This window comes from Paramisgurnus dabryanus, chromosome 13, assembly GCF_030506205.2.
Source record: "Paramisgurnus dabryanus chromosome 13, PD_genome_1.1, whole genome shotgun sequence".
NCBI classification, from domain to species: Eukaryota; Metazoa; Chordata; class Actinopteri; order Cypriniformes; family Cobitidae; genus Paramisgurnus; species Paramisgurnus dabryanus.
This window is the reverse complement of record NC_133349.1, coordinates 37191737-37208149: the sequence shown is the minus strand read 5'-3', so window position 1 is coordinate 37208149 and position 16413 is coordinate 37191737.

The following is a 16413-nucleotide window of genomic DNA, read 5'->3' as shown; positions in this document are numbered from 1 at the left end:
ATAAGTAATACATTATTGTTAATGATGGCTGGCTGAAGAAAAAAGCACCTTATATTCAAGTGTGCAGAATTATTTGGCACATTTTCTTTCACATTTAAAATTGGCCAAAAAAAATTTAACACACACACTGGAAATTCATTATTTGATGTCCATAAGAAAGATGCCAATAATGAAAATTGCAAAATTGAGGTGTGACCATTAGACAAGAAATCCTGATTCGTGCAGCAAGGGCATAAAATAGGATAAAAGCAAAATATATATACAAAATGAATGATGGTTATTAAAATTACTGTAGTTTGGAGTTTGTAAAAGTTGTTCAGAAAAAAAGTGATATTCTGCACACAATGTAATGGGACTCATGGCTCTGCCGCGAGACTGCGACTTTATTGTAACATTTATCAGGTCTCAGTGTTATGATAAGGTGGTCAGAATGGTTAGTTAAACATTGTGCACTTACTGGCTAAGACAATTGGCAGATTTTTAAAACCGGCAAAGCCTTTTACAGTGCTTGCATTTATTGTAATGTCACGTGTCAGCTCTTATACTTTTTTAATTAATCATTATATGGAGTTGGTAGTCAAGTTTGCACAAAGATGGGTGTTATTTGTGATCCTATGTAGTGGGCCGGTCTGGGCCAAAATGCCAGGGCCGATTTTTTGTCCCAGTCCAGCCCTGCCAGAGAATCAACAAGGATGAGGCTGTTGGGATCTATTTATCACAGCATTCACAATTTAACACATTATTATAATACCTGCACATATGATGGGAAAGATACTGAAAAATTGTTAAATGTTTTTAAATGGGTCAGATTGTATATCTTTCTTTCGGTGCTACACAAATAAAACTAAATCCAATTACAAATGCAGATCTGCTTGGTATATATCTGATCTAAACTTCATAAACCAGTTTTTATACGGTAAGACAATTTGTGATTATTGTTTATTGATTGTCACAAAATGGGGCTATTCAAACCATTTATAAAGTCCTCCTTCCTCTGGAACCTGTCCTCGAATGGCTGACACAAGCAGGTAAGGGTGCCTGCACAGAATTCCTTAGACCCCCAGCGGATAACTTGCCTATGCTGTATTTAGGGGTATTGTCTGGAGATGGGAAAACTATTAATATTGTTAATTTGAATATTGAATAGTGCCAGCAAAAATTGTGACTTAGTCATGACCTATAGGCAACTTGTAATTAAAACAAATTCATTAAGATTGTTTTAAAACAAATTTATTAAGATTGTTTTAACATTCAAATCTTTAGTTTACTGTTCATTTATACATGCATATTAAATAAATTAGTAATAAATAATCTCTGCCATAAACATACTCATTTCTACTGGCCTGGCATGTAGCACATATGGGTTCAGACAGCTCACCTCTTCTGCGGTGATGAGCAACATCTGTATCACGTAATGTAAGTGTGGATGGATATTAACAAGTGTGACATAACTTATAAGCATTAAACAGAAGTAAAGTATCAATACTATCTTTGCTATTGCATGATATATGATAATAATCTGTACAATCTTGTGATCTGAGCACAGTATTACATCTCGCCAGATCACTGATCTCACCCAGACATCTGTCCTTTTCTCCTCACATAACACTTCAATTTGTCTCCTCTGACCGTTCTGTTTAATCCTGACCAGTCCCTGTACTCTTGGCTGCATAGCAAACTCATAATTGTATGGCTGTAGTTCGCCATACGAGTATGAATAAACATTTACTCGTTCCTCAGCGTCCGAAGAACTGTCATTGCGATTGTCACAAGCCAGGGGCTGGCTGCTAATGGTTAAGCCACGCCCCTTCTAAATTCCCACCTCGAGGAGGTCCCCAAAACCAACCCAATGACCAAACAACAACGAGGAACAGGTAAGTATAAAAAAAATATTCTTTATTTGTTTAAATATTTAAAAGATTCTGGGGATAGGGGAAAGGGAAATTAAAACTAATGTCGGGATCTGTCCTCCAAGGGGCCACGAGCAAGTGAGTGACAGGGGGGTGAAAGTTGCGTCGGGGAACGGGCTCCCGCCTCTGGTTCCCTCTGCCCGTGGCGCGCTCCTCTTCCTTCCTGGAGGCAGAATAAAATCACAATGAATATGGGCATGTACTGTTTCCCGTCCGTGTACCTGCGTGTAGTTCGCGGCACTCCGCCGTCTTCCCACGCAGCTCCTTGGTTGTCGACTCACTCTCCTTTCCTGTTCCTCTTTCTCTCCACAGGCTACCGCTGGGACCCGAAGACACAGTGGATCGTTCTCCCGAGAGTCTCCTCACCTCTCCACCGACTACAGCTGCTGGGTAAGTATGAATTTTCCTCCTCGACTCGTTACTTTGGTGCTCACACTTGTACTCTCTCCTCTCCCACAGATGACAGCTCGTCGCTGATTACAGCTTCTGGTACGTATGGTTCTCCTTCACAACGGGTCTCCTTGGAGCTCACGCTGGTTTTCTCTCTCTTCCTCCACAGACAACAGCTGGGACACAAAGGCACAGTGAATCGTTCTCAGTTAGTTCTCTCACCTCTTCGCTGATTACAGCTTCTGGTACGTATGGTTCTCCTTCACAACGGGTCTCCTTGGAGCTCACGCTGGTTTTCTCTCTCTTCCTCCACAGACAACAGCTGGGACACAAAGGCACAGTGAATCGTTCTCAGTTAGTTCTCTCACCTCCTCGCTGATTACAGCTTCTGGTACGTATGGTTCTCCTTCACAACGGGTCTCCTTGGAGCTCCCGCTGGTTCTCTCTCTCTTCCTCCACAGACAACAGCTGGGACACAAAGGCACAGTGAATCGTTCTCAGTTAGTTCTCTCACCTCCTCGCTGATTACAGCTTCTGGTACGTATGGTTCTCCTTCACAACGGGTCTCCTTGGAGCTCCCGCTGGTTCTCTCTCTCTTCCTCCACAGACAACAGCTGGGACACAAAGGCACAGTGAATCGTTCTCAGTTAGTTCTCTCACCTCCTCGCTGATTACAGCTTCTGGTACGTATGGTTCTCCTTCACAACGGGTCTCCTTGGAGCTCACACTGGTTCTCTCTCTCTCTTCCTCCACAGACGACAGCTTTCTTCCCTATTGATGGACAGACTGAACAGGTTACGCTATACTTCTCGGGGTGGCAGACTTACGATAACGGCTAGGCGTACTGCATCGACCGGCAGTGGTTTCCAAGATAGCGCCGGGGACCAAACCCTCTCAGCTGACTCGTTGGTTCCCCAGAGGGGCGGGAGTGTCACGCCGTCACACCGGGTCGAGCGCTGCCCTTTCCTCGACGCCCGTTGGCAATCGAACACCGGACCGGGGCGCCCCTTTGTAGAGACCTCGGGGCAGCGGATCTCCTTCGCCTCTGACTCTGTGATGATAAACGGCACACGGGTAAAGTAGCAATGAAACTGGTAATACTCACACCGCCTGTCGTACAGGTCTTCACCGCCACTCCTAACACAAGTCCGCCAAGCGTCTGGCTACGAAAGTACTTCAGGAACTACTCCGTGGTTTCTAAGGCTGAAACATACTCACAGCATAATCGTACACAGGTTTATTCTAGGATCCGTTTTCCTCTTCAGCGCCCCTAGCGAGTGACTGGAGGCGGGGTACGTCAGACACGACACAGCAATCTCACTGCAATATACACAGCACCACTTCAAAGTGAAATTTCTACATCCAAGACTCACCCACCACGCTCAGTGCACACAATAGACGCCCGTCTTCCTTCGCCTCGCTCTGGGCAAGAATGTGGAGATGGTAACACGGCCTAGCAGTTGTTTTCCGTCACTGTGGCTGTCTCACACAAAGATCCGGTGGCTCACCCACCACGCTGACTCAGGGGCAGGGCCACCCACTCTTGCTGGAAAGCGCTTAAAAGATATCCAGGTCAAGTATATACAAGGTACACTCAATGAATGAATTCGTTTACTCACAACTGTGGTGCTTCGGTTATCTCCCGTTTCCTTAGGTTAACTCCTTCGTATGATGATTCCAGCTACACAGATAACGTTTTCTCCAGTCGTCAATACCACCACTACACAGATGGGTACTCACGATAGCACGTTCCGTCTTCTTTCACTTCATTCCTACAAGGTCAGTCTTCGTTTACTTTCCAACCCGTAAGGTCTTCAATATCTGCATCAGCCGAAATCCCACGATGCACAAAGAGAGAGAGAGCGAGTCCAGCAATCCGACTGGCGTACCCGGTGAGTTTAACTCAACGCTGCAGCACACACCAACACTCGTCCTAACAACAACAAACACTGTGGTTTAAACTGCTCTTAAGTATTTGCCTGGGTGTTGCCTTCGTCCAATCACCCGGCGCTCTTGTTAATAGCTCACAGCTGTCCGTAGTTTGGCTGATTACAGCCCTCGCGGTGCTACCGGATGTCCGGTGTTTTCTCTTCCCGGTCCGGGCGGAAACATCCGGGCGGAACCAAAACTTTCCAAATTTTTGGTTCCGCCTAAAAGATCGTCACTCCTGTGACACGATCCATCGTGCGCCTCTCGTGATGTCACTTCCGGTTTAGCGGTTTTTAGAGGCGGGACTAAAATTTCCTTACAAAAATGACTCCAAAAGCCTTACTAGTGTATTTATAATTATATTTTAAAGAAAATCTAGTTCATACAGTATTTTTCTATACTTTGAGCGACTGTGTGGTTTAACTTACAAGTTGCTCTTTAAGATATAATTTCATAGATTTATTCATATCATGTCCACACAGAAGGCATTTCAGCCTAAGTGTGTACTGATGAAAAAAAGTGTGTTCTTTTTTCATTTTTATTAATTTATGTTTGTAAAATTGGATATGCACTAAAATCAGATTTGGACTGACAGTGTGAACAAGGTCTTAGTCTTGATAGAGAGGCTGCAAATAGCAGGGGAGGTGTCACACGGGAACACACTTCAAGTGTTGTCAGTTTCAAAGAAGCGAAATAATCTTCATCATCAGATGAACTGTTGGCCAGTTCCTTAGTGTGTCACGACACGAATAGGGCAGAACCCAGGCGCAAACAGTATTGTGAACACAAATGAGAGTTTTATTGAAATAAACACAGAAAACAAAACCCACGAGGGGGTAAAACAAGGCAATAAATGGACAGAAGGGTAACATAAAACTAAATAACCAACTTACTAAACTAACCACACAGAATCTGGATTTGGCAGGACAGAAACACGAATAACAGGGAGACACATGGAATCTGAACAAACAATCGAGCACAAGACAGAGAACAGGAGGGCTTAATAAAGGGAACAAATCAAGATGGGAACAGGTGGAAATCATTAAACAATCAAAGCGGGAGAACACAAGGGAGTGGGGTAAAAGTGACAAGACACTAAACAGTGGCAAAAAACACATAATATGAAGCCACGTGTTCCCACACAGAACATTGTACTGTCAGGACCTTGCCATACAGAATAAGACCTGACTCCAACACAAGGGTCTGGCAAGACCCTGACATAGTGTGGTCCAAAGGCTCCAGAATAAATAACATTTAAATTAAACTGGCCATGAGCGCAATTATTAAGAGCAAGGGAAAATAGAATGATGTGAAGTACTTTTTGACTGTAAATAAAATTGTAAGGAGTAAAAAGTACTTTTTTTTCTTAAAAAATTGAATTAAGTAAAAGTAAAAGTATTGGTTTTTAATTGTACTCAAGTAAAGTAAAAATACCCAAAAATAATACTTAAACAGTAATCAATTAAAATTACTCAAGTACTTTACACCTCTGCAATATTTTGATGTTATAAACTGATTGGTTTGCGCATCGATGCTGAAGTTAAACACTACAGGTACGCTGCAACCAGATGCCTGTCTAAGGTAAAGACACAAAATCTAGTCTGTAGATCTAGTCTGCATTTATCTGCCTTCATGAGTTTATTACACAAGATGGTTTCAGATGAGTTTAGTTCAATTCAATTTTTTACACGTTTATTGATATTTATTGATCGCAGTAGTGTTTTGGATTTGTTCATATTTGCCTGTTCGGCATACAGCTCGCGTGTTTTATCGCCTCCGCTGTCACTGTGAGGAAAAAATATTAATTCATCTGCTTCATGTGATGTTAAACATGTAAACTGATGCACGGTCTCCGTCTATCTGCTCTCTAAACAAATAAATAAACACTAATAATATATGACGAATAATAACTGACTGTGACGGACTCTTTACAACGCTGTTTATCAAAAAAATGAAAGAGATAGAAAAAGTCTATCGCAACCTATGTGTGTGTGTGTGTTTGTGTGTGTGTGTGTTTGTGTGTGCGTGTGTGTGTGTGAATGATTACCTTGATATTAGTTCATTACAGATTCATAGTACATTTATTTTGTGCGTTTGATTTCAACTGGAACATTTTCAGTATTTTAGCTAAGCAGTAGCCTAATAATATTCATCACCTGATAAATGTCTATTAACAGTATGTGGGATTTTTATGTTGTTTTATTAATCAGTATGTCATGTTATAATTGATATGTGCCATTATGCTTTCTGTGCTGAGATATGTGAGAGACTGTCTGTGTGTAAAGTTGAGAGGCTGTGGTTTCGGTTGGGGGAGAAACCAGCAAACGCTGATAACAAAGCCCTGAAGGGAAAACACGCAGAACAGATGGTTTCAATAAACAAGTTGTTTGCTTTACAACTATGTTATATTTAGAGAAAGTGAAAATTAGTATGTTTAACTAATGAATGCATTTAACCAATTCATGAACAATGGAGTACTGTTGTGTTGTTGAATAATTATGTTTTACATATTTACTGCCTACATTTCATGCTGATTGCTAAAAGTGTTAAAGTTACAAAGATGTCCAAATAAGGACTGTGGAAATTGATTTTGTTCCATTTTATATTTCTTTAATTAATCATTTTATTCTATAAACATTGTGTGTTTCATATATGCACTGAGCTATTATGTAAAAATGAGGTGTTTATGTTTGAGAATGGAAAGTTACCAGCTTTTGTATGTGTGTAAGAAACTGCAAGGAGGATTAGCGAGGAATTTACGTCTGGAAATTGTTAAGATAAGAGAGAGGCCTGAGGGGGAAAAGTAAACAGGCATCCATGTTATGAACCAATGCTTTAATATTCACAGGATAAAATATGCAATGTATTTCTTACTTAATCAGTATTAATCATTGAATAATTGTTGTAATAAATATAAGATGTTGTCTTTGATAAATGTGTATTAACCAATTAAATGAAGGTTGCATACAGAATAACCTAATGGGGGCAGGGCAGCTCAACCTTGAAGAAACAGAATCTCCTGTGTTTGTTCTTTGTGTGTGTGTGTGTGTCATTTCTTCCCTAACAGATAGAAATTGGGTGTGGTGATGGAGTCAGATGGACGAGGGGAACGGCCTTTGTGGGTGGAGATTTTCTGAAGAAAGATCGACGTCACATATTTTATAAATATGCATGTTACTTCCTGAGCTGGTTGTTCGCTACTTGAGGCGACCCAGCGCGCTGTTAAACTTTTTCATATCTGATCAATAAATATTTGAACTTAGATATTTGTATCTTGTGCCTTTCCTCTAAATTATGAACATGCAATGGACGCCTTAAAGTCCAACACAGTACTGCATTACTACAGTAAAAGTTTGATTTTGAGTGTGTTTGCGCCCCCCCCACAATGTTTCAGAACCAGCCAAACCAGCATCAAACCAGCATAGACCAGCATAATTCCCATGCTGGTCCATGCTGGTTTGATGCTGTTTTTTCAGCATGGTTAAGAGTAAATATTTTCCAGAATCTTACTCAAGTAAATGTAACACGATTCTACTCACCTCTGCTGATGCCAAAGAGGTGAGTGCGCTCTCCGTCACTGTCGTGTATGTAACTTGATCCTTCTGATGGGTAAATGTCTTCAAGGCATCACAGGCCGTGTGCTCCGAGCGTGCCAGTTAGATGGTTTTTCTCCGACATTTTCTCTGTCTTTAGTCCCCACATGCTTCAAAACATCCACAATCGTGCTCATACCAAAGAAAACTAAAACCACATGTTTGAATTGGCCCGTTGCTTTTACACCAATCTTTAGCAAGTGATTTGAGAAGCTCATCAGAAACTACATCTGCTCTGTGTTGCCTGCCTTGCTCGACAGTGTTTGAATTATGTCAAAGCTTATGGGGGGTCCCCTAGCTAAGCCCCACCCCCGGCCAAGCTCCACCCCCCTCATTATAGTGTCGCTGTGATTTCACAAAGTAAGATGTGATCGTCCTTGATCAACAATCACCTGATCCTGGTTTTAATCAAAGAAACCCAAAATACCCTTAACTTAAACTCTAAACATTTTTTACCCCTCAAATTAGTGTTAAACACTGGCAAGGCTAGAAATTTTACACAGAATAGGGGTAAAATAGGGTGGACTTATTCTTAAATTACATAATTTTACTATATAGTAGTGGTTAAATGGATTACATTCTGTTTTTTTTAAATCATAGATCAAATAATTTTCGGATCAGCCAAACTGAGGGTGGGAAAATAACATTAGAACAAATTAAGAAATTTTGAGCATATAAAAATAGAAAAGAACAAAGTTACAAATAAAGTAAGATCTTACAGTAGTATTAAGGTACATAAATAGAATCAAATGAATAATAACACTGTCTTCTTCATTGTATAAATTAAATATAATTAATCTTTTTAAAGATACAGAAGTGATTTTCCTTAGTTTTCGGTAGTTTAATCAATATAAATGACAGAAACATAAGCAGATAAGAACTGCTACTTTCAGACCAACACAAAGATATGATTTCTTTCTGAACTGTTGCAATCACTTTAAGACATAACTGAATGTTTTTATGAGACTAGTTGCCAAGACTTTCAAAATAATTTTGTGTTTGCATGCTTTATGAAAAGCGCGTCTCCGCGCGTCCGCTTATAAGTCTGCAAGTATGTGTGTGTGCCATTGTCTTTGCGCACACAAAACAGCTCACTTTAACATCTTGCGTTTAAATTGTTTAAAATTGCTTGCATGTTACATTTTTCCAAGGTTTAAAAAACACATGCAAAAGATACTTTCTATAAATACTTATTTATTTCTGAAAGATGCGTATTTGAGCGATAAGTATTAAAGAGACTATTATCATTTAAGCATGATTTCTTCTGCTTTCCCAATAAAATATTTTATGTGACTGGGTGGACCAGCCTCGCCACTGTTATGAAATAATTGTTTGCGAATAATTTTTTAAAAACCCTTAAACCTAAAGATTACTAAATATTCTTACCGCAACTGAGGTAAAAAAAATACTCCACACACAGATACAGTAGAGACATTCGTCTGTCAGTTCCTCCAGCAAACAGCATGAGGCGCACTTGCGAGTTTATTTATTTCAGACAGAAATCATTTGAATTAGTTTATTGCGGACAAATAACGGACAGTATCGCTTTGTGACACGCAAAATGAGAATTTTATATTCATGTAGTATTTTAATTTGAATACAAAACCAGGGGACCCCCCCTAATTTACATTTTTGTGCTTTATGGGGGGTCCCTTAAGGCTTATAGGAGGTCCGGGACCCCCCCAGACCCCCTTCAATTCGAACACTGTTGCTCGATGCACTACAGTTTTCATACTGCAGGAACCACTCCACTGATGATGCTATTGCTTTCACAACTCACAGCGCTCTGTTCCACCTGGAAAAGAACAACATGTATGTGAGTGACAGTTTGTGGACTACAGCTTGGCATTCAATACCATAATACCTGCCAAGCATGTTAAAAGGCTCCAGGCTCTAGTCTTTCACAGACATCTACGCATTTGGATTCTGGACTTCCTGTCAGGCAGGCGTCAGGTGTTCACCAAGTCATCAATTTGATCTCTCAGTGAAGTCACCATGAGCTCACAAGATCATCATAATGTTCTCACAATGTGTGGGTCACAGTGATCTAAAAGTGTAACCACACTGCGCACTCACTGTGTGCTCATATATTAAGGTCACAATATGAGATCACTGCACACTCACTGTGAGCTCATACTACCCTTAAAGCACATGATATATAAAGTTTCAGATGTCGCTCAGAGAGCTTATATAGGTTTGCTAATTTGAAACATTTGCCGAGACGTCAGCTTTTAATTGCAAATTATATTCAGCCAATAAAAGTAAAAGTGAGAGAGACATGATTGTCTCTTCACTTAACCAATCCACTGAACAGTGAAGCCATCCACTACAAGTCATGAACACACACACATGCACATGGCAACTATAACTGCCACACCCTAACAATCAACCACTTCCTGCCAGCTGTGGGAATCGAACCAACAACCTCTGGGTTACACACAAGTCTAAAGGGGGTCATGAATCTAAAAACAAAACACATTTGTTTCTATGAATGTACTCACACCGGTGGCCGCTATGACTCTGGACACTGCTCAAATTCCTGTCGTGCCACAGAGCACCACTCACATAGTTTAACATAAAAAACATCATATATGTCCCAAACCATAAGCGATTAACATGTGCTGCTAACGTATATTTAGCATTTTGAAGTAGACACTATATGACTAAGCTCGCGCTATGTAATGTGCACTTTCGGTGTACGATACCTCTGAGTTGTCCTAGTCGCAACGCAGTGCTTCTCATCCGGTGTGCGACCCCCTTGACTCTCTAACCACTAGGCCACAATGGTTGGAGAAAATAAATATGTGAATCCTGGTCACTTTTACCTTCAATCTGTTTGAGCTTTCTAAAACCTTTATTTAGGCTTCTTGATGCCATAACCTTGTTGTTGACATTTTATATGTTATATACATTACACACCATGTATATGGCTGTATAAAATGCTATGTAGAAATTGTCCTAAATTTGATCCTATGATCATTCCTATAATATTTCTTAGGAATTATAGGTAAGAAGGTTGACATTCTACTCTTGGGCCAACATTTTCCCGACAAGTGTGCTGTCCTGCTTTAACAGAATGAGTGTACCTTTCCCCCAAAATTATGCACATAGTATGAGCTTACTGTGAGTGTACCGGGACATAGCTAGCGCACAGTGAATGTAGTATGACTTCACATCATGAGCTATTGTCACGATGTGAGGTCACAGCACATTCACTGTGCACTCAAACTATGTTCACAACATGATACACTCACTGTGCTCTCATATCATGGTTACATGAGGTCACTGCACACTCATACCATGAACTCACATGAGAATGTATGAGAATGGTGTGTGACGTCACTATAATCCTCCAGTATCCACCTTTTCCTAATGAGATATATTCAATTAAATAATATGGCTGTCGCGGTAACCGCAATCCTGTATCACAGCGCTACTGAGAAGCTTAACCGCATGGATTACAAGGAACCACAACAGCCTGTCATGAATCTCCACGTTGGAGAGAGAGTGAGAACTCAGATGCAGGATCAGATGAATGTCACAGAGTGACTTTATAGGGCGGAACTAAAATGGAGAAGAGAGGTTCCGCCCGAACCGAATTTTACAAACACCACTACTTCCTGGATCTCTATGGCAACACAAACAGGGCTTTATTAGCAACAGGTGTGAAAATCAACGTGGCGATTTCCAATTGGGCAATGCAGTGAAGGAGAGAGATATAAATAGGGCATCAAAGACACATGAAGAGGCGGTTGACTTCGACGCGAGCTCCTTTCCACAAAGCGCGGAACAAACACACACACCTTTCGAAGAGTCTGAAGGCTCCTTTGATCGCTAGGAAGCGAGCGGAAAGAGTGCGGGGCCGAAGGAGGCGAAAGAAAGGAGTAGTAGTTGTTTTATTAAAGGAGCACCACGGAAAAAGCGCAGTTCATTCAAGCCTATACGGTGCGAGGAGTCGAGGTCTGCGCAAAGTCACTATTTGTGTGTTTGGAGGTTGCTATTGACTGGGTGAAGAAGGAGACAAGGATATTAATAACTGGGCTGAGTATACGACATTTATATTATATTCTGATGAAACAGCATATGTAAACCACTGATGTATCTTGAGTAACCAACATAGGAAATACTCACCGAAAGTGTCGTCGAGGGCGATCGCCAGCGACTGGTAACCGATGGTGTGAAGAGGATCTGACAGCTGAAAGGAGAAGGAGACAAAGGCAGAGTGTTATCATCCATTTGTGAGTAACTCTGGACATCTGTATCGTGCATCATTGTGGAGAGTGCATTATTCAGCGTGTGTTGTGAGCTTCTAGTAAACAGGTTAGCGGCCCCACTGTAGAGAGGAGTTGTGGGTGAGCCGGGGAGTATAAGTAAAGGAGGACGCAGGAGGCCGGACGGCAACTTCCAGATTTCTTTTCCTCCACTGTAAACAGCGCCCAACGTAATCCAGGACGAGTCTTAGTCAATCGTGGTTCTAACCTTATTTCACTTAAAGTGTGTGGAGTGCCGTGGGTGAGTCCTTGTCTTTGCCGTGAGTGTGTACACCTGAAATCTTGCAGTGTTATGCTGTGTTTGTGTCGTCAGTAGCCACCTCTAGGCTAGATGAGTCATGGTGACATCAGTGGACATTGAGGCTGGTGGAGTGTTACCTTTAGTTATATGCCATTCGCAACTTCCTGCCTGGAAAACCTAAGTTGACATCCTGCATTGACATCTTGGATCTTCCTGTTTCTGTAGAGGCAGTGGTGAATGATACAAGTAAGCAAGACTGGTGTGAGTAAAGCAGAAAGTATACCTATATGCAAGGAGAAAGTTTGACTGCTGTAAATTAGCTGTGTGGAATAATCTTACCTGTTGTGGAGCCCTTCAAAGGTTCGCCCCTGTCTAGATCTCTTGACCCGAAACCGGAAGAGAGGAGAGGGAAGCGTTCGGCTCGGCACGACAATTCCAACTTCCCCTGCCGTTCAGGAAGCCTCCACGTAGGCCCGTGCCAAGACGCTTTACCACCCAAGGTCTGTAAGTTCCATCTACTTACTGTATTGCAGCGCATTCACCGTAAGCCCACCGCCTAGGAAGAGCATCCCATGTGACATCCTCGTTGCTGTTGAGAAATTATAGGTCCAAAGTAAAGTCCCAGTCATCTGCAAATTACTTATCCCCTGTGTAGAGTAAAGTGTCAGTAAATCGAGTTGTGTGGCCTGAAGCCACAGTAAAGCCCCAGACCTCTGTGAGAAATACTTACCTTCTGCCTAAAGCTAAGAGCCAGCAAATTGAGTTCGTACTCTGCCTGAAGTCATAGTAAAGCCCCAGACATCTGTGAGAAATACTTACTTTCTGCCTAAAGCTAAGAGCCAGCAGATTGAGTTCGTACGCCACCTGAAGTCATAGTAAATCCCCAGTCATCTGTAAATTATTTACCTCCCGCCTGAAGCTAAGTGGCAGAAATTGAGTGTGTTATCTGAAGTCACAGTAAAAGCCCCAGTCATCTGTAAATTACTTACCTCCCGCCTGAAGCTAAGCGCTAGGAATTGAGTTGTGTTGCCTGAAGTCAAAGAAAAGCCCCAGAGATCTGTGAGAAATACTTACCTTCTGCCTAAAGCCAAGAGCCAGCAGCTTGAGTTGTAAGCAACCTGAAGTAACAGAGAAAGTTCCAGTTACTGGGGAAGTATTCACCTTTGCCAAAAGCTATGAATTATCAGATTGTGTTGTGTGTCCCCAGAAGTGAAAGTAAAGCCCCGCCACCTGTGAAGTATTTACCTTTGCCAAAAGCTATGAATTATCAGATTGTGTTGTGTGCCCCCAGAAGTGAGAGTAAAGCCCCGCCACCTGTGAAGTACTTACCTTTGCCCCCAGTTACGAGCCACCAGATTGTGTTGTGTGCCCCCAGAAGTGAGAGTAAAGCCTCGTCACCTGTGAAGTACTTACCTTTGTCCATAGCCAGAGACTACCAGATTGTCTTGTACGTCACCAAAGAAAGTAAAGACCCAGTTATCTGCAAAATACTTACCTGTGTTCTCCCTTGCAGCTCGAGTGACACTCCTCTTGCAGTACTTACCTGTCTCCATCTAGGGAACGAGTGGAACGTGTACATCAGCAACCGCAGGACGAGTAGGAACACCACTGTTGGACCGACTGGGGCCGCGCATGCACATTCTCAGGTATCGATACTCGCTCCCCCAAATACTCACTCTCTGTTCTCCTTGCGCCCAGGAAGAAGGCGAGAGCCTCAGGATTGGTGCCCTGCAAATAGGAAACACAAAGCCAGTGAACGGACTGTTAACGTCACACAGGAAGGAGAGGAAACGAGAAAGGACCCCCCCAGAGCCCTACCTGCGACCTAAGACTGTGTTCTCCATCCTATTGGATTTTAGCTTCCCTTTTTCCCCTTCCCTTATATTTTAAGTAATTTAAATAAAGTTGTCTTTTAATTATACATACTTTCTCTCGTGTGTCTGGTCATTGGGGTGTTCTTGGGACCTCCTCGAGGTGGAAACTAGGAAGGGGCGTGACCCGCAACATCTGTGGTCCGCTCTGACCTGTGACATGAACACACTTTATTTATAACAAAAACCAACAAAACAAAGACCCACGAGGGGGTAAAACAAGGCAAGATTAACAGACAATATGTTTAAGACTGACACTAAACTAGTGTAATTATAATGTATCAATGTCTATAACATTGTATGTGCATGTGTATTGTTGTTCATTAAATAATAATAATAAAACCACAATGACCGTGTTGTTTGAGTGTCATTTAACACTTTGCCATCTAAACTATCACTCAAAAAAGAATAAAAGTCCGACCTCAATCACAGTACTGTTTGCTGCTTGTACAGTAGACGCTGTCTGACTAGCACGCCAATAATTATGGAAAATGCACGAAAGAGAACCCGTTCTCAGGTGTGGGAACATTTCAGTCTAAAAAGTCCAACACAAGTTATATGTGGTATATGTGATCAAACTTTATCATTTTCCAACAACACATCTTCAATGCTTCGCCATCTACGTGCAAAACACCCACTAACTGTGGCAGAGGATAATCCAACTTCAGAGACCCAGTCTGTACCAACTGAAGGTAACATTTCTTTATCCAAATTATTAAGTTAAAGTTATTAATGATAATTATACAAAATAAGTTAAACACTCTTAATAAAAGACAAATAAGTAGTTGCAGTTCTGAAAAATTTTTTTTGCATTTAGGACTGCCCCCAACAGTGAAAAAAAAGATCCATTGAATTTATTAAATAAAAATTAAGGTAAGTGGTTGCAATCAATTTATTTAAGCTACATTTAAACACATTTTTTTTGTTTTGTTTTGCCTTTCTAATTTTTTTGTTTAAATGTAGCTTAAATAAATTGATTGCAACCACTCACCTTAAAAAATTTAAGTAAATTGAATGAATCATTTTTTTCAGTGCAGGTTACTTTAGCTCACTTGGTTAAACACTGCTTGTGGGTTTTGCTAATGTAGTCATTGTATTGTGTATCTTTAGGATGGAAGAAAGAGCTTGATAACGCCCTCCTCAACATGATAGTTAAAGATCTCCAGCCTTTCTCTATTGTGGAAGATGAGGGTTTCAGAGCTTTTGTGAAGAAGCCTTTATCCGACCTACACTCTGCCATCCAGAAAAACACTAAAGGCGATGAGTAAGAAGTATGAAGTGGAGAAAGAAAAGGCAGTGGCACAATTACACAATATTCCTGCTGTCTGTCTCACCGCAGACATGTGGACTTCTCTGACGATGTACTCATATCTGGGAGTCACCTGCCACTACACAGATGCCAACACACATCTGGGATCAGTTCTCCTGGGAGTGGCAAAATTTCCTAAAGCCCACACCGCTGACAACATCAAAGAGGCTTGTCCCACCTCATTTCTGACTGGAGCCTCACTGGAATGGTGACTACAATTGTGACCGACAATGCGGCCAGCATGATAGCAGCCACTGAAAAGCTGGGGCTACGCCATCTACCATGCTTTGCCCATACTCTTAAAGTGCCCATCTTATGACTGCTTTTCCACAAGTTATATAGGTGTATGAGTTCCATAAAGCATGTTTCAAAAGTTGTTTGCTCGAAATAGCTTGTAGGAAAAGATTGTTACCCATCTCTAGTAGCCTCTGTTTCAGGGCAGTTCAGATTGTGCCGTTTTGAGCTAGTCTTACATATTTATGAGCTGCTGCTCCTTTGATCACGCCCCACTACTAACGTCATGTGATCGTGCGCATGCTCAGTGGTATCGTGAGCAGTACAGACCATACTGTGTTATTATTTTATTATTATTATTATTAACGGTTTATGTTGCCAATAGACAAATCATGCAGAAAAGTATCACTAATAAGTACACTACAGGAGAAGAAACTCATGACACACAATGATTCCAGAGTAAATTGTGATGTCACAAGTCACAACAATAAACTCGTTTTCCCTGGACAATGCTAACATATTCCCATTATAAAACATTTTCAAGCGCATTATTTTCGCAAATTACAGAAATTAAGACCCGGCGGGGGATGTATACTGCTTGTGGACTGCGTGCTAATTGCTAGAAGCTAGCGGGAGGTCCGGACCGTAAAGTTATAAGAGGCTCG